The sequence below is a fragment of the Dasypus novemcinctus genome, chromosome 4, assembly GCF_030445035.2.
Source record: "Dasypus novemcinctus isolate mDasNov1 chromosome 4, mDasNov1.1.hap2, whole genome shotgun sequence".
NCBI lineage: Eukaryota > Metazoa > Chordata > Mammalia > Cingulata > Dasypodidae > Dasypus > Dasypus novemcinctus.
The window spans coordinates 9588672-9613013 of record NC_080676.1 but is presented as its reverse complement, the minus strand read 5'-3'; the positions used below and the strand labels follow the sequence as shown (position 1 = coordinate 9613013).

The 24342-nt window shown below is 52.8% G+C and overlaps 1 protein-coding gene and 1 long non-coding RNA gene across 7 annotated transcripts in view; one reads left to right on the top strand and one right to left on the bottom strand.

Annotated features, from left to right (window-relative positions):
• PXYLP1 (2-phosphoxylose phosphatase 1) overlaps positions 1–22242 on the bottom strand; it is an 80791-nt gene extending 58549 nt beyond the window's left edge. Inside the window, exon 1 of one of the 4 annotated variants that reach the window (XM_058295070.1) lies at positions 22124–22242. The gene's annotated coding sequence lies outside the window, so the exon portion shown is untranslated. Of the gene's footprint in view, positions 1–21548 lie in introns of all 4 variants that reach the window. The other 3 variants (XM_058295073.1, XM_023588993.2, XM_004459254.5) reach the window with 3 other exon arrangements.
• LOC101436566 (uncharacterized) overlaps positions 21038–24342 on the top strand; it is a 35339-nt gene continuing 32034 nt past the window's right edge. For 2 of the 3 annotated variants that reach the window (XR_009185418.2, XR_009185419.2), the window contains exon 1: positions 21073–21485. This is a non-coding gene — a long non-coding RNA (uncharacterized lncRNA). Of the gene's footprint in view, positions 21486–24342 lie in introns of all 3 variants that reach the window. The other variant, XR_011648566.1, reaches the window with a different exon arrangement.

The following is a 24342-nucleotide window of genomic DNA, read 5'->3' as shown; positions in this document are numbered from 1 at the left end:
AGGAGTGCCCTGCCACGCAGGGGCGTCCCCCGAGTAGGGGAGCCCCACGCGCAAGGAGTGCACCCCGTAAGGAGATGCGCCCTGTAAGGAGAGCCACCCAGGGTGAAAGAAAATGCAGCCTGCCCAGGAATGGTGCCACACACATGGAGAGATGACGCAACAAAAAGAAACACAGAGGGAGGCGGATTTGGCCCAGTGGTTAGGGCGTCCGTCTAACCACATGGGAGGTCCGCGTTTCAAACCCTGGGCCTCCTTGACCCATGTGGAGCTGGCCCATGCGCAGTGCTGATGCGCGCAAGGAGTGCCCTGCCACGCAGGGGTGTCCCCCTTCCCCACCCCCCCCACCCCCGTGTAGGGGAGCCCCATGCGCAAGGAGTGCGCCCCATAAGGAGAGTCGCCCAGTGCGAAAGAAAGTGCAGCCTGCCCAGGAATGGTGCCTCCCACACGGAGAGCTGACACAGCAAGATGACGGCAGCAAAAAGAAACAGATTCCCGTGCCGCTGACAACAACAGAAGCAGACAAAGGAGACGCAGCAAATAGACACAGAGAACAGACAACTGGGGTGGGGAGGGGAAGGGGAGAGAAGTAAATAAATAAATAAATCTTAAAAAAAAAAGCCAGGTTCTTTCCGTCTCTGTGTTCTGCCATCCCCTCTGCCCTGCTCTTAGGTTGGCTTCCACAAGATGGTAGCCACGTTCTCAGGGTCACATCCATACTTGACAATGCTCAGAGGCAGAAGGGGCCATCCTGCATGCCTCTCCTGGATGCGAGGAAGCCTTTCCCAGAAATCTCCCTAGCAGGCTTCCCCTCGCACCCCACCCACAGCCTACGTCGAATGCCCATACCCAAACAGATCACTGGCCCCGGGAATGGGCCACAACCTTTGGGTGAAACCAATCTAGATTCACCTCCTGGTGGGGACCCATGGCAGGGAAGGAGAGGGCAGAGGCCCAAACAGGATCAGGGTTCTGCGAGGAACAAAGGAGCAAGGGGGTGTCTGCGACAACCTGCAGTTGGAGAAGATTTGACAACACACACAATTATTCTAAAAATTTACTCTCAAACTCCGCCATCTGATGACATCCCAGCGCTTTTCAGATTTTGCAATCAAAGCACATACAATCATAATTATATGTTTAAAAAACATCAGGGCTGCTTTGCCCGGGTGTAATTCGGCAGTGACAAACGACAGTGCAGCCTCCTTCAGCCTGCTCGCGGTTACATGCTCCACTAACGAGACCTTTCATTTCACTTTTTAAATATTTTTATTACAGCCATCATGCATTATTTAGCCACTCTTTCTTTCCAACAAGGACTTGAAGCAGATAATCTGCAGATTGAGTATTTTTAAATCCCTGGAATATTAAAGTGTTCATTTGTGAACCACACATTCCTACTGTACTCTCCTTTGAGGTTTTTTCCCAACTCTACAAAGGAGAAACTTGTCAAGACAGCTGATCATTTCTCAGGGCCAGAACAGACTAAAATAACTAATTCATCAAGCCAAGGTTTTTGCATCTTTATGTACTCTTCAGTTTTTTTCCTGACAATTTTGGAAGAAGTCTGTGTTCCATCCAACTTCGTGGCTTTGCTCTTCCATGAATTTTTGAAGTAGCTATATCTGAAATTGGCATTCTGATTTTAGAATGTCAAGAGCAACTATCAAAAAAAAAAGAAAAAAGGTGAAGCAGCAGTTGGCATGATTTACACCCCATGAACCAGTTAAAAAATACAGTTGATGCTTTTTCTTTTATTTTGCAAGCAAACTGTGACAATTAAGTTTCTTCAAATGTCAAGGAAAGCACAAGAGAAATAAATAGGCAGGGCGGTAAAACTGGAAATGCAAATGGAGTATGAAGATTTACTTATTTATTTCTCTCCCCCCCACCTCATTTTTGGCACTTGCTGTCTGCTCTCTGTGTGTTCTTCTGTGTCTGCTTATCTTCGCTTTAGCCGGCACCGGGAACCGACTGTGGGACCTTCCCAAGTGGGAGAGAGGCGCTCCACCTCTTGCGCCACCTCAGCTGTGTCTCTTACTGTCTCTCCTCTGTGTCTCTTTGTGTTGCATCATCTTGCTGCACCAACTTGCCATGTGGGCCAGCACACTACGCAGGCCAGCACTTCCCTTGAGCCAGATCGCCACGCAGGACAGCTCGCCTTCACCAGGAGGTCCCAGGATTTGAGGTCCCTGGACTTCCTATATGGTAGACGGGGGCCCAATCACTTGAACCACACCTGCTTCCCCCTCCCCAAAAAATCAAATTTTTAAAGGCAAAAAAAAAAGTTTACAGTGAACTGAGAATCACCGAATGCCAAGGTTACTTACGCTTTCTGATAGCTGCGTTTCTGTTAACAACACTACACAAAAAGGGCAAACCCTGTGCTCCCTGCCCCATGCCATGCCTCGATCCTGATGGGGCGTGGGGTGCAGCCGGTACTCTGTAGATCATTATCACTGTCTGTGCTGGCGGCAGGAACGCCATGCCCTTCGATTATACTCTAGAAAACAAGTGTACCTTAGCGGAGGTGGGCAGCATCAGGACAGAACAAGCCCTGCCGCCTGGGGAGGGGCAGGAGGGGCTGGAGGGGCTGCCATGGGAGCCCTGCACTGCTGAGAGCCAAGGATTCTCTGCTCCAGATCCAAAACGAGCTCTCGAAAATAATTTTTTGGCCCCTTTGCACTTAAAAGTGGCAGGTAAAGCAAAAGCAGAGCTTAGAATGCTGTCACAAGCATCACAGACATTTAGCTTGGAAAGGAATCTGAACTATTATCTAGTCCCAGCTCCTTTCCAGCAGAGGAAGAAAACGGATACAAGCTCCAAAACTTTCATTCTGTTTAGGTTAAGACTGTAATGAAACCACAGGCCTCAAGTTCAATGGTACTTAATGAAAATCTTGGGGCAGAAACTATTGATACAGTGCTTTTTTTTTTTTTAAGGATTTATTTTATTTATTTCTCTTTCCCCCACCCCAATTTTCTGCTCTCATGTCCATTGGCTGTGTGTTCTTCTGTGTTCACTTGCATTCTTAGTGGCACAGGAATCTGTGTTTCTTTTTGTTTCATCATCTTGCTGCGTCAGCTCTCTGTGTGTGCAGCGCCACTCCTGGGCAGGCTGCACTTTTTTCACATAGGGCAGCTCTCCTTGCATATGGGACTCCCCTATGCAGGGAACACCCCCGCGTGGCACGGCACTCCCTGTGCACAGCAGCACTATGTGCGGTCTAGCTCACCACACGGGTCAGGAGGCCCTGGGTTTGAACCCTGGATCTCCTGTATGGTAGGTGGACGCTCTATCAGTTGAGCCACATCTGCTTCTGACAAGTGCTTTTGAGAATGCAAAATGCTGGCGTAGTTATGCTGCCTGTTTACACACCAGTTTCCACAAACGTAAGTTAAATAAGCAAGTCCTTGTGCTGTACTAACATCATAAAATTGTTTTTACACTGAGTTTCTAAGCATATCTACTGAAAAAAGCAAAGAGCTATCCTGAAATTTTAGCCATTTGTTTTAATAGTCCTCTTCCAAAATCTGCTGAGTTATCTTTTGGGCGCTATTACGTATGTTACAGGAAATCACAGGGGTTGCACTGTGTTGTCATGGACGTTGATAGTTAAATTACGGGGTGAAATTGGTGGTGAACGTTGTTGGCTACAGTAGGTTGACTCTGTTCACAGACCTCGAGATAATCAACCACAGACTTCCGTATCACTGATCTTGTTATAATCGATTCAATCAGGATATAAATCTATGCATCCTCTCCTTAAACCAGCAACATATCTCAAAGCCTTCTTTTGTAAGAAAAATAAATAATTCTGACAGCTTAATTTTAAACCATAATACAAGTATATTTGCTCTTCTTAAAGATCATTCTGTAGTTCTGTTTTTAAAAAAATAAAGTACAGCATAATTATACTTAAAAAAAAAGCCTAATGTAAAATCTTGCTCTTCCAAGAAAGACTGTCCTGTGTTACTCCTGGCAGGTGGTTAATCCAAACCACAATGCTCTTGGAATGAAGACCAAACCCTTCCCACGGCTTACAGGGTCCCCCCTTCCAGTCCCACCTCCAGCCCCGCACCACGGCCCCTCAGCCACCCTGGCCATCTCTCAGCCCCTCAGAAGATCCCTGCTCTGGAGGGACTGAGAGCCTGGGGCATGCTGGTCCCTCTCCACAACCGAGCCCACCAGGGGCACCAACCCACGTGAAATAACCTGGGAGAACGTGCCTCTCTGAGGCTGCGTGGGGCAGGGAAGGGGGGAGAGACCCCAACGTGCTCGCTGAGCAAGCCCACAAGGCCATGAGACTATCTTCTGGAGAGGACTCTGGTGAGCTGAGGTAGGTAGGTGAGCAGGAAGCCAAGGACGACGTGCTCAGGAGAGCACAGCACGAGGATGTGGTGGGTTTAAAGTACACCCACAAAGTCTCTCACATCTCCCACCAAGAGGGGTGCATTAGTCAGCCAAAGGGGTGCTGATGCAAAGTACCAGAAATGTGTTGGCTTTTATTAAGGGGTAAAAGCTTACAGTCACAAGGCCCTAAAGAGTCCAACTCAAGGCTGCTTGCTCACCAAAGTCAGCGGCCACGTGTTGAAGCAAGATGGCGGGCGATCTCTGCCTGGTCTCTCCTTCCTCTTCCTCTCAGAGCTCCGTGGGCCCAGCTTCTTCCCATCTCAGCTGCAGGCTCGCCTCTCAGGGGCTCGCCTCTCAGGGCTCCCTCTATCAGTCTGGCATAGGCCTCACTTCTTTCCAGGCTTTCTCAGCTGCTCAGCTGCAAACCATCAGGTGAACGGCTCAGCTCTCCTGGGGCTTTAGCTGTTTGAGCCTTCTCCTCTCTGTCACACGGCAGGACTGAAATGACCAACGTCCCTCCTCTTTCAGTGTGTCTTCTTGAATTAGTGTCCACTTATATCAGCCCACCAAGGGGGTGGGACTCAGCCCTGAGTCATGCCCTACTGACGTGGTCAAATCAAAGCTCTAATCTTAACAGGGAATTTAATCAAAGACAACTCAGGTAAATCTGATACAGTCACATGAAGTAACTTACAGAGAAGATACACAGAGGATACTGCGGCCCCAGGACGAGAGATGAGCCTGACAGTTCACAGCTATCAGACTTTGGGTGAGACACTATGTTTTATATGGTATCTTGAGTTGGACTCTTTAGGGCCAGTGACTGTAAGCTTCTACCCAAATAAATACCCTTTATAAGAGCCAACAGAGTTCTGGTGCTTTGCATCAGCACCCCTTAGACTGACTAACAGAGATGACTTGTTAAAAGCAATGGTGAGCTCCATGAGGCTGGGAACGTACCAGCCTTACTCACTACTATTGTATTCCCAGTGCCAAAAATGGGGTCTGACCCGGAGCAGGCACCCAATCAGTAAGCGAGCAAATGAAAGAATGAATGAATGAGCAGAGGAATTAAAAGAGAAGAGGCTTGCCACAGCCACCGGCAGCCGGCCCTCCCTGCCAGCACACTGTCCTCCCAGCCCTCCACCTTTCCCGCCTTGCTGACTGGGGAGGACCCCTCCGCTCTCAGCTCAAAGGGCACCTTCTCAGGGAAGCTGTCCTGCAGCCCCGGTGGCTAGGTCGGCATCCTCTCTGACACCGTCCGTATTTCTCCTTCATGACGTTTCTCAGGGCTGTAATACATAATCAGAAAGCACTGACGTTCCCGCTGGCCGGCCGGCTCCAGCGACCGCCCGTAAGCCATGACCACAGGGACGGTGCCTGCTCACCAGCGTGTCTCCGGTGCTGGACCCATCCCAGCACAGCGCTGGCCGCCTGCCTGCCGGCACAGTTCTGGAAACTGGCAGCAGACTGCCCACCCCATTACTAGAAGGTGCTGATTCTTAGAGAGTTCTCGGTGGCGCTGCCCTGGAATCGTTACCCCCCCCCCCCGCCAGGCTCTCCAGACCCCTCGCACCCCGGTCATCCTCACCACACAGACCGCCAGGGAGCCCACCGGACTGAGCGCCCGTGCCAGGGGAAGAGCAAAACCCGAAGCCGGCTCTTGTCCCCTGCCAGTTCAAGGGCCACGCTGCCTCTCGGACGTTTCCAGGGATGTTAAATGTTCTGAAACTTCACCCAGCAACAAATAAAGCTGCTGCACTTGCCACAGTGGTATAAACAGCTCAAGTTCGACATATATTACACACACATATACACGTAACACTGTACACCAACACAATGGCCATTTACAACAAGAGTCCATGGTGATATTTTAGGCACCTCCTCGCCAAATATCTAAGGGATGAGCCCTTGAGCAGATACCTAATTCAGATTTTAATTTGGTTCCTGTTCACTGGACACACCTGGGGTCAACTCTCTGCAGGGAATGCTACCCTCTGCGCTCCTTTCTTTTCTATTACTTGCCATTCCCAAGTCTTTGGAGATTAAGGACATAAACAAATTAAGATAAAACCGTGGGAGGTGATCGGCAATCGTTCAGCAGGACAGTAACGCCGATCCACTGAGCTTGAAAAGACACTGCAATGACCAGGGAAAACACCCCTGACCTAACGTGAAAGGAAAAAAGGCTACAGATCCATTTTTAAAATGCATCTATGTGTATGCTTAGAAAAGTAGGATGAAGAGAAATGCAAATTTAAAAATGAGATGCCGTTTGTCAACCTTTAGATTGGCACAAAATAAAAAGATTATTAGTCTCCAGTGAGTGATAATGTTTAGGGGGATAAATTCTTTCATGCACTGCTGGTGAAAGGGTTAACCGGAACAGCAGTTGTGCGGCGCTACTGGTGGTCACCATTAAAATAATAAACGTACACGCCCCTTGCCCTAAGAATTCTTATTCTGGATATTAATTCTAGAAAAATGCTCATTCATGTACGGAGCAGCATTAGGAATAATTACAAAACTCTGAAAGCAACCCAAATGTCCAATCACAGAAATATGGCTGCGAAATTACATTTGTTTATACCACGGACCACAATTCAGCCTTGAAAAAGGAGAGGTGGAGACCCTGCCCGATCGAGACTTTGGAGTGAGACATTTCAGGGTTCTGTCCTCCCACAGGAGCTCTGTACAGACAGCAAGACCTAGCAGAAACATGTTTCTCAAAACTTCAGAAAGCAGTTAAAGGACTGCAGCCACAGGGGCAAGAGCCGAATCAAGACCCAGTTACTTACAAGCGGGAGGACATCGTGGTGCCCTGGCTGGCCCCTCCTGCCCCCTCTTGGCTCAGCACGGAGCCGGTACACCTTCCCTGTGTAGATCCCTGGTCCCAGTTCTGGAGGGAGCAGGGTAAACCTCTGCGCATCCTGGGGGCATGCCCGTCTGGCGGTGGCCTGAGGGACTCGCCTCCCCGGAACCTGCTCACTGAGCTCTCCTGCAGAACACCGGGAGAGGGCAGGCAAGTGGCTGCCGGGGGCAAGGGACTGCCGGGCGGAGGGCACGCAGGGCAGTGATCAGGACCGGGAGGAAACTGCTTCCTTGGCAGGATGGGACATTTGGAACCGTCTAAGTGGAGGAGTTCCTAGGGCCACATGTGCATGCCCAGAAAGGAGAGGGAGGGAGGCGCCCGGGAGCTCTCGTCTAATCCAATGACATGGATAAGCTCTGAAGGACAGCACTCTCAGGTCAATCTGCAAAGAACACTGGGAAAGGTGGTGTCTTTTTTTTCCCTTCTTCCTCTTCTTTTTTTTTTAAAGATTTATTTTTTATTTATTTCTCTCCTCTTCCCTGACTTCCCCCACCCCCATGCCCCCAGTTGTCTGCTCTCTGTGTCCATTCACTCTGTGTTCTTCTGTGTCTGCTTATATTCTCGTCAGTGGCACCAGGAATCTGTGTCTCTTTTTGTTGCGTCATCTTGCTTCATCAGCTCTCCGTGAATGTGGTGCCACTCCTGGGCAGGCTGCACTTTTTTCGTGCTGGCCAGCTCTCCTTATGGGGCACACTCCTTGCACGTGGGGCTCCTCTACGCGGGGGACACCCCTGCGTGGCACAGCACTCCTTGCGCGCATCAGCGCTGTGCATGGGCCAGCTCATCACACGGGTCAGGAGGCCCTGGATTTGAACCCTGGATCTCCCGTGTGGTAGGCGGATGCTCTATCTGTTGAGCCAAATCTGCTTCTCTTCTTTTTTTTTTAATGTCAGCTCCTGAGCGCTCAAGGAAAGCTCTGTCATAACACTAGCTGGATACAAGCTTAAGAACAGAAGCCTCAGAGTCTAAATTCCAGCTACAGCACATCATTAAAATATCAAAATGTCTGGATTTCAACAAAAGATTACAAAGCATACAAAGAACCAGGAAGTGACGGGAAGGACAAAGGAGGAAATTAAAGAATTAGCGATGAGGAGGACAGACCTGACCTGGACTTTTAGAAAACAATCCTGTCATAGTTTGACATTATTTATGAATTTCAAAAAAAAGATATTTGATTATGTTTCCTCTGGGCATGTATTAGATTCAGCTGAGATGCCTTTAATTAAATTATGTTAAGATTAGGGCTTTGCTTCGACCATGTCATTCGAGCCGAGTCCCTGCCCCCTTGGTGGGCTATCTAAATGGATGCTCGATCAAGGACACAGAGACGCAGATACACAGGGAAGACACACAGAGGAAGAGAGACAGCTCCACAGACACGGCAGAGGCCCCAGGAAGAGAGAGCCATTCACCTGGTAGTTGACAGCTGGCCTTGTGAAGCAGCTGAGCCTGGAAAGAAACAGGCCCAGGAAGAGTAGAGCCCTGTGCCAGCCTACAGCTGCGACCAGAAGAAGCTGGGCCCACAGAGCCTTAAGAGGAAGAGGAAGGCTGACCCCTCGCAGACGGCACCCACCATCTTGCTTCAACACGTGGCGGCAGAGTTCGGTAAGGAAGTAACCTTGAGTTGGACTCTTCGGGGCCTTGTAACCGTTAAGTGTCTACCCCAAATAAATACCCTTTATAAAAGCCAACAGATTTCTGTTACTTCGTATCAGCACCCCTTTGGCTGACTAATACAGATCCTAAATATGCTCAGAGAGTTAAAGGAAAATGTAGACCAAGAATTACAGGAAATCAGGAAAACAATAGATGAACAAAAAGAGGACATCAATTAAGAGTTGGAAATTGTGAAAAGGAAAACAGTTAGCAGATTGCAGTCACTGGGCAAGACAGAATTTAGATAGAGTACAAGTCGCCAGTGGTGGAAGTCAGAGACAATGGGGAGTTCAAGCAAAATGGGTATAGGATTTCTGTTCGGGGAGATGGGAAAGTTTCAGTAATAGAAGGTGGTGAGGGTCCTGTAACATAGTGAAGATGATTAATCCCACTGAATGGTATGCATGGGAGTGGCTGGGAAAATTTATGTTGTATTTATGCTCCCACAATAAAAAATAAAAAGAGAGTAACTAAAGAGACAATTACAATTAAATGCAACAAATAATTCAGAATGGGATCTAACAAGGGAGAAGAAAAGGCCCCAAAGGACATTGGGGCATACGAAAAAACTGGAACATAGACTTTATATCAGTGTTGAACTCCTTGAACTTGATAACGACACTTAAGTGTATATCCTTGTTCTTAGGAAATGTATGCAGCAATATTACATGATGTATGTGACCTACACTCAAGTGTTCAGAAAATGGATCGATAAATAGACAGACGGACAGATGGAATGCCACAGCAAATGTGGCAAAAATGTTAAAACTGGTGGGTCTGGGTATCTGGGGGGATGGGGGGATGTATGGGTGCGTATTATTTTTGTAACTGCCCTCAAACTGTAAGTTTGAGAGTATTTCAAAATAAAAAGTTTACAAAAAAAATAGAAGAAAAGATGGACTTAGAGGTGTGGACAAACACAAAGCTGCAAGAAATACTGTCAAGTTACAAACAAAGGAAGGGGAGTGGAGGTGGCTCAAGCCATTGGGCACCTCCCTCCCACATGGGACGTCCCGGGTTCAGTTCCTGGTACCTTCCCAAAACAAGATGAGCACGCAAGGAACAGACACAGAGAGCAGACAGAAAAAGCAAACAACGAGGTGGGGGGAATAAATAAAAAGAAACCTTAAAAAAAAAAGGCAGAACAAGTACAGCATAACACACACAGTACAATTTTACTTAGATAAAACATACATTGCATATCTCAAAATCCACAGACCACATGTAAAAACTTGAATTGAATTGAAATTCAAAAGAACATTATTCTGGGAAGCGGCTGTGGCTCAGTCGGTTGGGCTCCCGTCTACCACATGGGCAGCCCTGGGTTCGCGTCCCGGGGCCTCCTTGTGAAGGTGGGCTCGCCTGCGTGCTGTGGAGAGCCGTCCAGCCCGCAAGAGCTGCGCAAGCACTGGGGAGAACTGACTCAGCAAGGTGACACAACAAAAAGGGAGACAAGTAAAAACACAGAAGAGAGCACAGCAAATGGACACTGAGAGTAGCCAGCAAGCAAGCTGCAAGGGGGGGGGCGGGGTTAAAAAAAAAAAAAAAAGAACATTATTCTTGTGGGGACGTGTTGGTGGTGTGGGCAAAGGGGCCCGTGGAACAAAAAAAGGTTAAGAACCCCTGGTCTAGAAGGAGACAGCTCCCAAATTAATAGTATCATCTCTCGGGCGGTGAGGGTAAGATTTTTCAACATTTATTCAAACATTTCATTACTGCTTTGCTTTTGCAAAGTGTTATATACAATTTTTTTTAAAAAGATTAATGGTGACACAGGAAAACGGAATATTCTTAAATCAAAAAAGCCCAATTGCCTGAGCCGCCTCCACTCCCCTTCCTGCAATGCAGCACGTACAGGCCGATCTCCACTGTGGGAGAAGCTATGCTATAAAGCCTGGACTGAGCAGTGTGGGAGAGGGGTGGGAGCGGGACTTGTTAATGCATAATTCTTTAGAATTCTGCAACCTCTGATATTTTTTAATGAATAAAATTAGCAAAAAGAAAACCACTGGAAGGAAAAGATGCCCTAAGTGTTAGAAGCGGTAATGGCTGGGATTAACACATAATCTTTATTTTCTTAAAAGCAAATTACCAGAAGGAAGTCTGGCTTACAACTCCTTCAACAGTGGTAGGATCCTGGAAGACTTCCTTTCTCATTTCTACTTTAATGCATTTTCCAAATATTGAAAACATACCTGTACTACTTTTAAAATTGGGGGGGAGGGGAGGCTCTGAAATTGCTCTGTTATTTTTGAACAACACAGTTGAGCGAGATTTCACAAGGTGGCACGTGATAAAGTGTAACAAGCACGGCTGACCAACGGCTCTGAAACGGGACCCCCTTTCGAAACTCAGGGCAGCCAGGATGTGTAAGACAGATAAGAGCTGCCGGCACCTGCAGGGGACCCAGGGCCCCGCTTCACCAACGCCACTGGAAAGGACGCTCTAGGGGCGGCTGTGTGGGCTCAGAGGAAGGAGAGCCCCTGGTACTACTGCAGGGGTCCGAACGGGCTTCCTGGAGGAGGCAGAAATTCTAAAACTTGAAGGTCAGGGCACACGTGGGTGGGAGCCCGAAGGGGGCAGGCTGTGGCGAGGACCCAGGATGTGCGCAGTGGGCAGAGGCGGGGCTGCCGCCCAGACTGGGCCCTCAGCCTCCTGGGACTGGGCTCCAGGCCTTTTACTCCTCCCCACACAGCCGTGTGCCCTGGGGCAAGTGCCTTCTGATTAAGCCAGTATTTACTGAGCATCTACTGTATGCCACGTGCACTGCTCTAAGAGCGGGGGACTGGGAGCAACCAAATCAGCCAAAACTTGCTGCCCTCATGGACAGGGCATCCTAATGGAAGGTGACATCGTGTGGCTCAGGGATGAGATGAGGCCTTTCACGGAAAGCAGCTGGGGTAGCTATGAATAAGTTATAGCCATCCTCGTCCTCCTCCTCCTTCTATCATTACAGCACAGGGCACAGAGAAGGCGCTCAACAAACGCTGGCAGATCGGCGGCGCTTCAGGTACAGTGGGGATTCGGACTCCCCTACCTGGAGGCGCAGGGCGGGCAGGGACCCCTCGCACAGCGTCCCCCCAGCACTGTCAAACCTCCTGCTATCCTAAAGGGGGCTCCCAGGGGAATGAAGGACACCGCCCCTGGGCCACTCATCCCAGCGAAGGCAAGTGACGGCTCCCCTATACCCTCCTCTGTGGCTGCTGGCAGGGACCTCAGCATGGGGCCGGGCCTCCCCCCAGGAGCACAGCCTGGACCCTCCAGTGAGCCCCCAGCCCCCTGCTCCTAACTCGGTGTCTGTGCCCATTTCACTGCCTTGGCCTGGATGCCCCTCTTGACTAGTTAACGTCTACTCGTCCTTTACCTCAGCTCAAAAGCCACCTTCTCCTGGAAGCCTTCCCTGGTCTCCCAGGCTGGGTGAGGTCCCCCGATATTGGGCCACCACAGCCCCAAGGCCTACCCCTCCTGCAATAGTCATTGACGCTGCAGCTTCACGTGGGCTTCCTTGCCTGCCTCCCCCAGGGCTGGTCCACGCACAGCCACGTGGGCAGCAGGGATTCAGCAGGAGTGTGCAGGAAGGCACGCAAGGAGGAGGAGTGGAGAAGCAACGGTCACAGAAACCTATAATGAAGTGAACAAGAAAGCACCACAAGCCAAGCATCAGTAAACTGGAGGAGGAAAAGATGAGCAGGAAGTGGGGGGGAAACACTGCTCCCTGGCTTAGCGTGGGAAGCAGAGGTCGCTCTTTGCTGTGCCCTCTCCTCCCCTCCAGAAGTGGGCTGCAGTAGGGGCTAGAGAGGAAGAGGAGGACAAAGAGGAAGGGAAGTTCTGGAAGGCTGGGTCTGTGGGGCAGCTGAAAGGCTCAGGGCTGGGCGAGAAGCTCTCAGGCTCATCTCTCCTGGGGGGCTGGAGGCTATTGCTTCTGGGTGACCTTCAACGAGGTGAATCAGCTAGAACCCACTCGACACACTCTGGGGCAAGAAAGAAGAATAATGGGAAGCGGATTTGGCTCAACAGATAGGGCGTCCACCTACCACATGGAAGGTCCGTGGTTCAAGCCCCGGGCCTCCTTGACCTGTGTGGAGCTGGCCCAGGAGCAGTGCTGATGCATGGAAGGAGTTCTGTGCCATGCAGGGGTGTCCCCTGCATAGGGGAGCCCCATGTGCAAGGAGTGTGCCCCGTAAGGAGAGCCGCCCAGTGCGAAAGAAAGTGCAGCCTGCCCAGGAGTGGTGCCGCACACACGGAGAGCTGACACAAAACAAGATGACGCAGCAAAAAGAAACACAGATTCCCGTGCCGCTGACAACGACAGAAGTGGACAAAGAAAAACACGCAGCAAATAGACACAGAGAGCAGACAATTGGGGGGGGGGGGCGGGCAGGGGAGGGAAATAAAAATAAATAAATAAATCTTTAAAAAAAAAAAAGAAAGAATAATGGGGATCTTCACTGTTCTGCTGAGTTACCTGTTAACCCAGTTCCCAAAGGTGGAAAGGAGCAGAAGCTTAGGACAAATGCCGTCCTGGGAATGGAGACTAGCTGGGGCGGGAGCCTTCTCAGCCCTGTACTTCCTTCTAAGGCAGACACCCCTTTGCCCCTCAATATCCATTCCCTCTTCCCTGCTGGGAGAAGCCTACTTGGGCAGAGGAGCATCGGTGTGGGCGAGACGGCCGGCTCGTCCTAATGCCAGCCTCCTCTTCCTCCTAGGCACCCTCTGGCCACGCTGCCCAGCCTCCCACGCGGCAGATGTGGCCTTGCGCCTGCTCTGGCCCAGGGAATGTCAGAAGGGAGTCTTCACCCCCCAAACGGGCCCATAAACCACCCCCCATGCCATCCTACAGGCTCCTTCCCCTTCCTCTGCTTGAGGCAACTGAACGTGGCAAAATAATGAGCCTGGGTGTCTGAATCAGCTCTTGGAGGAGAGCCCACCCCCACCCGGCAATCAGGATCAGCCCCTTTGGACCTTGGGTGAGCGAAAATGAAATGTCTGTCTTATACGAGCCATTAAACCTGTGGGTTTGTTGGATTCGGCCCCAATCCCATCCTGTTACAGGCAGCCGCGTGTCCTGCTACCTGTTCACGTGGCCCTGTCAACTGGAGGTGGCCGTGAGACACAGTTCTGGGTGTCAGGCTGTTTTGGGGCTGCCTGCTCTCCTGAGAAGAGGCACTCATGTGGCTGTGTCCCTGCCTCCCCACAGCAGCCATCACGCAGTCAGGAAAGACAGGCCAAGAGAACAACAAAAGTCACGGCAGATATCCACTGCTGAAAGCAATGCCAGCAACTGCCAGACATACTGTCAGGAGGGAAAAATAAGCCCCTATTTGCCTAAACCCGCAGAAGTAGGGCTTTCTGCTACCTGCAGGCAGACACGCTCATAACCAATAAGCTTGGCAACCACTCATTTGTTCCTGCACTCAACCTTTATGTGCCTTTCTTTCATGCCAGACCTTGCGTGAAGGGCCGAAGATTCAGAAATGAGCTGGGCAGGGCCCCTGCCCTCCAGGAGCTCCCAGATAGTCGGGGCGGACGGGCCCATGAGCTGACAATGAGGATGCAGGGGGACGGCTGCCGTGGGGAGACACATGCGAAGTCCCTGGGAGGTGTGAGCCTTGGGCGGCAGATGGGAACTGAGGCCAGGAGTTCCCAATCCCCTTTCTGGCATTCGACACACAAAGTCAACACTCCTCCAGCGAAAAAGCAAATAAAAAGCACGCGCTCTCCGCAGCCAAGCCAAGTGCAATTACTTACTGTACGGAGAGCTGCTAAACACCATCAATTAATGCAGCTGCTTCAAGATAATCAGCAGTCATTAAAGCAAGATGCACAAGAGGAGAAAATGAAAAATCATATGCTGCTAACTTAGAAATGCCGGAAATTTTGTGCACAGAGGATGAAAACACAAGCTCAGATGTTCCTGCCTGCTGACGCTAGCCATCTCCTGAAATATACTCTTTCTCAAGGAACACACAGTAATTTTTCACCTTATAAGCCAGAGTCAAAACATCAACCCCCCATGCCATGACCTTTGACCATAAATGTCCAGGCTTTGATTTTTCAGGTCTGTGCTTCCATTAGGAATGGTGATGGAGAGAGACAATGTGGCGACAAGAGAGGACGGGGCTGGGAAACCAAGGACGAGCACCTAAGGGACCATTTGTACAGCTGAGAAAAGGACTGCCTGCAGTTAAGGCCATCTTCCCGATGGACAGACAAATGATTTTTAAAAACAAAAGGCATAATCTGCCATCTCTTTATTTTCCAAGTATAGGCAAGTATGAAGAAAAAAAAAAAAATCCCCAAAGGACAAAACCTCCTTCCCTTCAAATTCCAGGAGTTTCAAAATGAATGAAAACAAGCAGTCTCCCCATTAGGAGAATCAATCGTCTGGGTTCCAGCCTGACGGCCGGCGTCTCGGTATGAAGCATCCCAGGGCAGAGCTGAGGGTGTGCTGATCAGGCTCAGACGAGGCAGACAACTGCTCAGCTCCTGAGGCACCAATGACAGGTGTCTCCAGCTCATGGCTGGAAGCCCCAGGCCAGCCCCGGGGCGGAGGCACCAGCCACGCTGGAGCCTCTGCAGGAGACACGGAGCCGGCCGGGGCAAGGCGGGAGCAGAACCTTTCCAGAACCAGGAGAGCTCAGGGAACCCCAGCCCATCCGCCCCGTTTCCCCGAGGGTTTCGGCCCAAGAAGGTTCTGGCTGTGGCGGCCACAGGACACTGGGGTGCTCTGGCTTCCTGCCCGGGATGATGCCTTACAGGCCCCCAGGGGCCACTGTGCCACTCCTTGCCCCGAGAACTGGGTCTCTGGGAGAACTGAGGGCTCCGGGGCTGCCGACGAGTCTGAAAATGCGGCCGGGGCAGCGTTCTGTCGGCAGGAGCCAAGGGTACTGCTGCAAACCAGATGAGCAAATATTGAGTCCGCGGACTCTTGTCACGCTTCCCGCTAACTCTCCACGGTCAAAGGTGATAGTTCAAACGTTAACAGCCAGCGTGTCAGGCACAGAGCAATCCTAGAGCGCCTGTCAACAGCGGGCGAGCCGGGTCACACCAGGGCGTACCTGAGGAAACACATCACACACCCCTCCCCCAAGGTCACCTTCCAGGCCACGCCCCAGACTCCCAGGAGCAGGCCGGGTGGCCAGGAGCCAGCGGGAGTGCCTGGGAACTAGGTCTACACTGCCATTCATGTCCTTGGCTGTGAACTTAAGTATAATGTCAATTCCCTGAATGCAGACTGCGTGTGTCTAATCCAATACCCAATAGTCATCGTCTCAGTGCTGGCAGTTGGCACCGAAAATGTATGTCTAAGGCACCAATGGAGAGTAATAACAGCTCATGTTTTTAAATTTTGCTTTTGAAGATTTATTTTATTTTTTTAATTTATTTCTCTCCCCTCCCCCATTGTCTGCTCTTTGTGCCCATTTGCTGTGTGTTCCTCTGTGACCGCTTCTATCCTTATCAGCGGCACCGGGAATCTGTGTTTCTTTTTGCTGTATCATCTTGTTGTGTCAGCTCTCCGTGTGTGCGGCACCATTCCTGGGCAGGCTGCACTTTTTTCACACTGGGCAGCTTTCCTTACAGGGCACACTCCTTGCATGTGGGGCTCCCCTACGCGGGGGACACCCCGGCATGACACAGCACTCCTTGTGCACATCAGCACTGCTAGGACCAGGAGGCCCTGGGTTTGAACCCTGGGCCTCCTATATGGAAGGCGGGCGCTCTATCAGTTGAGCCACATCCGCTTCCCACAGCTAATGTTTTTTACACATGTGCCATGGCTAGGCCCTGTTCTAAGCCCTCATCATGCATTATATCATTTTGGCCTCATGAAATCCTACGAGGTAGGTATTACTACTATCATCCCTATTTTACAAATGAGGAAACTGAGGCACAGAGGGTTAAGTAACTTGCCCAAGGTAAAAGCTAGTGATGATGGAGAGTCACAGCCAGCCTGGCTTCAGGTCTACACCCGTAACCACACACCTGAACTCAGGTACTCTAGTATTTGGAAGCCATCAACAGAGACCTTGCAGAGACCTGAGAAATTCTCCCAGGAGGTTTCTGACGGTATTAACCATCCACTATTTTTGTTTGTTTGTTTGACTTGCAGAACATTTTAAAGAAAACCAATACCCACTTCTACCTGCATGCAGGAAGGCACCCATAATTTTCAAATAACTATGTAACCACATTTGGTTATCAAGCAACCTAGATATTGCAGGAATATCTAGGTTTAAATAATATTTCCCTGCCAAGAGATTTGAATTCTAGGCTTTGTCACTGGTTCTGTGGACCATGGGAGGCCCTTAACCACCTTGAGGTCCCATTTCCCCATGTCTAAGTGGACCCCAGATTTGCTGGAGGATCAGATGACATCAGGGTTGCCTACTTATTTGGGAAAGTACTACATAATGGAATTGGAATCCTAATAATAAATTCCACAAAACAATGGATCAAAACTTGTACATTTAATCTAGACTTGTCGAGATTTCTTCTATACTTGTCTCTACTTTTGTGGAAATTCATATCTCCCCAAAATTTAATTATAATGTTCAAAACTTAATAAAAGCCTGCCCTGCCCCTTTATTATTTCTGAGTTTCCAAACACTTCTGCTTTAACTTTTCTCTGCCTACAACCCAACTGCCTATTTTATTTCAGAAGCCTAAAGAAGTAGAGGGCCAGTCAACTTTTTATTCTACTTTCAGATTCTCCTATATTAATAGATAACAAAATTATTTAGCAAGCAAGAGCTTCATTTCATGTTATAATTTAAAAATTCAAAATGACATTGCAGGAAGGTCAGTGCCGGGCACAAGACGATAGCAAGCTGTGGTTCTGTTGGTTGGAAAGACACATGTCTCCATATAATTGAGGGGTAGGACAAAGAGTATTCAAACTATTTGTAAATTTGGTGTAAATGATGACTCTAACCTCAAAGAGGAGTGGAGAGAAGTGGAAGGAGCAGAGGGGTGAAACCGGTGCAGTGATTTTCATCTTAGTCGGTTTTAAAGCTCTGGTTTCTAGGCTACTGATTATAGCAGTCCCTAAGGAAGTGGGCCATACACAGAGGCACAAAGGGCAGCAAGCAAATGACAGAAGGATGGCTCATAACACAGAAACACCAATGTGTAAGCTGGAGAAGCAACCCAGGAAATAGAATTTCAAGGACCAGTGCTTGCTACTGCCCGATGTTTGACGTCCCTAAGCTCTCCTCACCTCAGAGGAGCTGGCTCTGCCGTGGGCGGCGAGATGGGTGGGACGGAGGGACGGATGGACGCTCGTGCTGAAGGCCACCTCCTGCCTGCAGGAACCACTCCACAGTGCTCCACCAAGCCCTTTTACTAATGCCTTGTAATCGGTAACTTCCCCTGCGTTCCCGGGACTCTCCCTCCCTTCGTTACAGACTGATCTTTTCCTTCCCAAAAGCCGGCAGCTCCTCCAGCCAAGGCTCGAGGCGGGTCAGGGCAGCTGCAGGGTCTGGGGGTGGACGGCAGCAGGCCAGGGTTGGTGGCTCGGTTAAGCCACCCTGGCCCTCTTGCCCTTGGCCTCTGGGCAGACCCTGCAATTCATTCTGTTCCCAGGAGCCTGCTCCTGGCTGCCTCGTGGTGCCTCCAGGTGGGGGGCTGCGGCAGACCCTACGCCCACCTGCGAGCTGACCAGCAGGTTCAAGAAGAGCCCTAGGAAGGCCGCTTCGGTGAGAAGGCCCAACAACCTGCCAGCGGCGGCTCTTCCCTCCCTTCGCTCCCCCACGTGCCGGTGCGTGCAGCCGCTGCTGGCTTTGACTTCCCCTGCCCTCGCAGCGCCCCAGGTGTGAGGGTCTCCCCCAGGCCAGATCGCAGACCAGCCTCCTCCAAGCCCCCATTTCCAGAGTGGCTCAAGCCCTATTCAGAAACTTACAACACCCCAGTGCCCCCCTTGCTAAGTCCAACTTTCAGCTGGCTTTCAAGGCCTTCCAGAAACGAGAACAGTGGGCTGCGCAAACCGTATGTCTGATTGCCGCAGGACCATTTTTTCCATCTCGGTGACTTTGCTCCTAAAAGGGACCCGGACACCAGAGTGTGAGAGCACGTCCTCACCCACCCACCAAGGACAGGGCAGGTCTCGTGCTGGACCCCACCCTGCTGAATTTCCAGGACCTCGGATATTCCCCCATCCTTTCCCCATGTCTCCAGAGAGTGGAATCTCTCTCTCTCCCCCTCCCTCTCTCTTACACACGGCAGGCATTGACTAAACCTCTCCTAGACCACAGACTTTCCCCAGCTGCAGAAACTCTGGGTGGGACACCGCCTGGGTAAGAGAGCGATAAGCCCACGACAGCCAGCTGGGGCAGTGCAGGCTCCCACACCCAGCTCGGAATCCCTGCCCTTCCCAGACTGCTGGGAAAAGGAGGCACGGACCAACGTGTATGCTTGAAAATGGTGAAAATGGCCACTTTTGCGTTATATATAAAAAGGGGGGTGGGCATAGAGTGCGCCCAACCTCTTAGGCCCTGGCTGGACACCCCAGGGTTAGCCTTCGACAGAGGCCAAAGAGCTGGCTTATTGGGTCCCAGGCGCCCTTGACAGACAGAAACACCCTCCCAAAACACCAACCTCCTGCCCCGCAGAGCTGCAAAGCCAGGAAATGAGAGAGGAGGGGCACTCCCAGCCCTCCGCGGGAAGCATCTCTGCCGACCAGGCCGGGAGGGAGTAGGGTGTGGGCCAGTGACGCCCTGCAGGGGGTACCCCGTTGCCCTAAGAGCCTCCCTGGCTAGTGGGCAGGGGTGGGGCTGCAGAAGGCGACTGGGGCCACAGCTCAGGACCCAACTGCTTAAGCGGTGGTAGACTCGGCTCCCCAGGGGCCCAGCCTCACCCACCCCAATTCTTGGATGAGGACGACTGGTTTCCTTCGAGGAAATTCTGGAGTCCCTACTGGGGATGGATACAGCAGTCAGAGCCTGGCCCTCTTTTTTGAGCTCTCTGCCCCCTCACTTACACACACAAGAGTTCGTCTCTAGGGTGATTACATATACAATGACCTGAATTTAAGGATAATATTTTGAAAGCAGTGTAGCACAGTAGGAAAACAACAACACACAGACTGTAAACTCAGACAGAACCGACCATATAGTGGTACCAGGCTGGATGCTGGGGCCACAGAGGGGGCTCCCACCCCGCCCCTGCAGGGGCTGCTGGCCAGGGGGGCATCTGACATAGCACAGCACAGTGTGGCAAGATACTCATGGGAATCTGTGGGCACTCAGGGGACCCCTGCGGAACCCCCGCGTGACCTTGGGCTAATTACTTATTAAATTCACTACTCAATGGTCAAGGGAAAATGAGCTAATTACTATTCAAGCCAATCAATAGATAGAAAGAGTTACGGACACTGCAGTTTCACAAATGCTCAGTGTCCTGCTCCAAAGGCCAGGTATCCAGTGGCCGGCCGGGGCACCCAGGCCCCCACTCCCACCCTGGGGCATCAGTGAGGGTGGTCTGGCCATAAGCCAATCCCTAAAAGAGCAATAACCCCCTACATAGCTGCTTTCTCTCTAAAAGAAATAGGCAATTAATTTAATCCAGGTCTTGATGAAAAGCAAGAGAAGGAATGGGCACTGATTTTCAAGCTGTCGCCACCTCTCCCCAGGGAACCCGAGGCTTTTCAAACCATCTGCTTTATTTTTCCTTCTTCTTTATTTTCTTTTAAATGTCACATTCAAAAAATAGGAGGTCCCCATATACACCCCACCCCCCCACCCCACCCACCCACATCAACAACCTCTTCCATCATCGCACCCCCTGCACCTGGCGAATACACCCTGGAGCACCGCTGCAGCACATGGACAGTGGTCCACATAGTAGCCCACACTCTCCCCCAGTCCACCCAGTGGGCCACGGCAGGACACACAACGTCCAGCATCCGTCCCTGCAGCACCACCCAGGACAACTCCTAATCCTGAAAATGCCCCCAAGCCGTATCTCTCCTTCCGTCTCCCTCCCACCATCTGCTTTAAATCCTCCTTCCACAGATGTCCCGACTGGGCACCCACACCTCCGAGGAGCGGGCGTTGTAAGAGTGGGCTCACACCCTGTCTGCAACACACTCTGTTTCACGCACGGACCTTGTGCAAAAAGACGCCCCCGATTCGTGGAGCTGCGGTCCGACGCCCTCACCCCACGCTTGCATCCCGATCTGAGTCCCCATGGCTCCTGATTTTACTTGTGGAATGCCTACAAAGCACCCTTCCTTTCCCACGCCGACGCGACCACCCAGGCGGGGAGAACCTCCCTCCCCACAGAGCCGCTTCGCCACCGCGGAACACACGCCGAAGCGGGAAAACACGGCCACGCGTTCCCCTGCACCGCTAACCCTTCCACCATCCACAGGTACGTCTGGAAAGAACGCTGTGCCCGCAAAGAAAGCCATCTGCTCTGAACCAACCCAGTTTCGGTGAACAAAGCCTGCTTCTCCCAAAGATCGCGACCCACGCACGTAAGGCACCGGCAAAAGCAGTGCCGCGGGGTCTAAAGCACGCCGCCCACACCTGAGCATCCAGGAGTGTGGACCCCGCGCTGAGCGGCGCCTCCGCTACGCCCTGTGACTCCGGGAGACCCCCGGCAGCAGGTAGGTGCCAAGGGCCACCCGCCCTGGGGACAGGCCGCGGAGAAGTTGCAGCCGCCTTCTTACCTAGAGACTGGCCCGTTCCGGACTGCCCGGGAAGGGGGACACTCAGGGCTCGAGCTGGGGCTGGAGGCGGCCGCAGGAGTGCGGGGGCCGAGTGGGAGCGGGTTGGAGAGGCCGGGACGGAGGGGGGGGGAAAGGCAGGAGGCACCGAAGCTGGGGGTGGAGAAGCAGGAGGCAGCGGGGGCAGGGGGGAGGCTAGGGTGGAGGTGGAGGGCTTGGGGAGGGGTAGGAGAGCCCTGGAGCTTGGAAAGGGGGCGGCGGGTGGGAGGCTGGGGAATGGGACAGAAGCAGGGGAGTGGCTTGTGGAGCGAGCGCGAGCTGAGAAGGCAGGGGGGCGGTTTGGGGAGCGCACGAGAATGAGGGCGGGGTCTCCGTCGCGGGTGCAGACCCGACGCTGGGAAGCCCGTCCCGGTTCCCTCAACCCCTCTCCCGCCCGGAACGCTGCCTGGCCGCCCCGGCCCTCGGCGCACCCGAGGAACTGCCCCCGTCACCCCACCTCGGGCCCTGCAGCCCCCAGCCGCCCCGAACCCCGGCACTCAGCCCCAACGGCCACCGTCCAGGTCCCGCGCCGCACTCACCGCCTCGGGCCCCCGCCCGGCGCCGGCTCCGCTGCTGCGCGCCCGGCTCGGCGGCCCGCCGCCTGCTCCGCCCGCGCGCGCGGGGGTAGCCGAGGGCGCGGGGCTCCGGGGGCCCCGCGACGCCCCCTGCCGGCTCGGCCGAGCTCGGGGCTGCGTCCGCCTCGCGCCTGGCGCGCTGGAGCTCCGCCCTGGGGGCGGCGACGCGGAGGGGCCGGGTGGAGGCCACCCGCGCGGAGTGGGTAGCGCGCGGGACGCGCCTCCTGGGGGCCAGACATAGCGCCCACCTCCCCGAGACAGGCTGATCCGCCGAGCGAAGCCGCGATCACCCGCACCGGAGCACGCGAGGGCCGCGACCACGGCCGCGCCGGGCCTCTGCGCGCCCCACCGCGCCGGGTTTGGGATCAGGGACTGCGCGGACGCGCGCCCAGGCCGGGGTACACGAACTCGGCACCCCCGGGCGCTGGCGTGGGTGTCTTTGGGCCGTGTGCCTAGCCAGGCACCGCCTATCTCCCGAAGCTGGGTAGGTGCGCCCGATTGGGGTCCGATTCCAGCGGGTGAGTCGGGGCCGGCTGCCCCTGGGACCCAAACTGTCACTGCCCTCGCCACTTTCTCCCCGCTCCGCCCCTTCAGCCTACCCTCCGCCTCTCTTCCGGCGCCGACCACATCCGGCCCGTGTGTCACCTCCAGAACTCGCGGCCACTCTGTCTCGGCAGGTCTGCAGGCGTCCCGGGGAGGTCGCGGCCCCGCGCAGCCTTCCCCCGCCCCCACGCCCCGCGGCTTCCCTGGAGGTCCTGAATATCCGCTTGACTGATTCTGTGCTACCCTGTTGACGAATCGGTGCGCAGTTGTGCTGGATGGGATACAGTATTTGTGGGTTATGAAGATGGAGAGAAATTCCCCCGTGGTTTCTCTGTGGGGATCTGACCGAGAGTGGTCGTGAGAGAGGCACGCTCAGTTCAGGGGCTGCAGTGACCCCTGCCTGCACTAACACAACTGGCCTTAGGCCAAATGGACACTGCCAAATTCCTGACGTTTTACCTTTGAGGGCCCACTTCCACCAGGAGCTCATCCTCCCTGGCCTCGACTTTCACTCCCAAATCCACATGCTGAACCAGATATTTCACCCTTATTTCCACCTCCTCCCTGGTTTTCTGCTTAGAACTTCGTACCTCCAATCACCACTGCCCGCACCCAAGTCTACCTCTTCTCAGCTCCTAACTCCATCTCCTTGGTGGGCTCAGGTTCTCTGTCCATGCAGTAACCTTCCCACGCTGTTCTCGGGGGCACGGCTGCCCTGCCTGCTGACACAGCCTGGGCCCATCCCTCCGTGCATCTGCAAGCACGCCATCCTTTCACTGCTCCTTATGGCAGCACCCCAAACTCTCCCACCTGGCTCTCCAGGCCCTCGACAGTCCACTCAACACCTGCTCCTTCTTCCCTCTAAAGCAGGGGTCCTTAACCTACTTTGTTCCATGGACCCCTTTGCAGTCAGGTGAAAACACGGACCCCTTACTAAGGCCACACTATACTGTGAATTGTTTAGTGAATATGTCACACCCGCACCACACGTCCCCACAAGAATAATGTGTTTTTTTTAAACTTACATTCAGGCTGACGGACTCCTTGTTAAGAACTCCCGCTCTAAAGGCTCCTCTTTCTACTCAGCTGGCTATCCTGTCACTAATTGTGGCCCTTACACCCAGGTTTAAGCTCTTCCCAACCTGGGTTTCAGGGCACTTTCTGCTTTGATGGAAAACCCAACTTACACCGGCTTAAGCGCACAGATAGCTCATTGGCTTATGTAAAAGAGATGCCTAGGGCTTGTCTCTTAGGCCCAGCGGGTCCAGGGTCTTCTCAGGGATTCTCCTACCATCTCCCGACATTGCTCTCCTCCAGTCCGCTGAACTCCCAGCCCCATGGGCGCCCCGACCCCCGCGCCACGTGCAGCCGCAGCTCCCAGGCCAGCAGAGCTGCTTCCCTGCCAACCTTCCAGTAAGCCCTGAGTCTGGCTCTGGTTGGCAGAACTGGGTCACTTGTCTAGCCCGATCTCCCAGCCTCTGTGACCCTACGGTGGGTCGGCTCCCTCCCTCTCAGCTACCTTCTCATCCCCCGCAGGGAACGTGTGGCACTTCTGGATCCCTTCATGGTCACGCAGGAACTAGAGGTGACTTGGGGGCACCATCTCTAGGCACTTACACACGAAATATGCCCCACTGCCA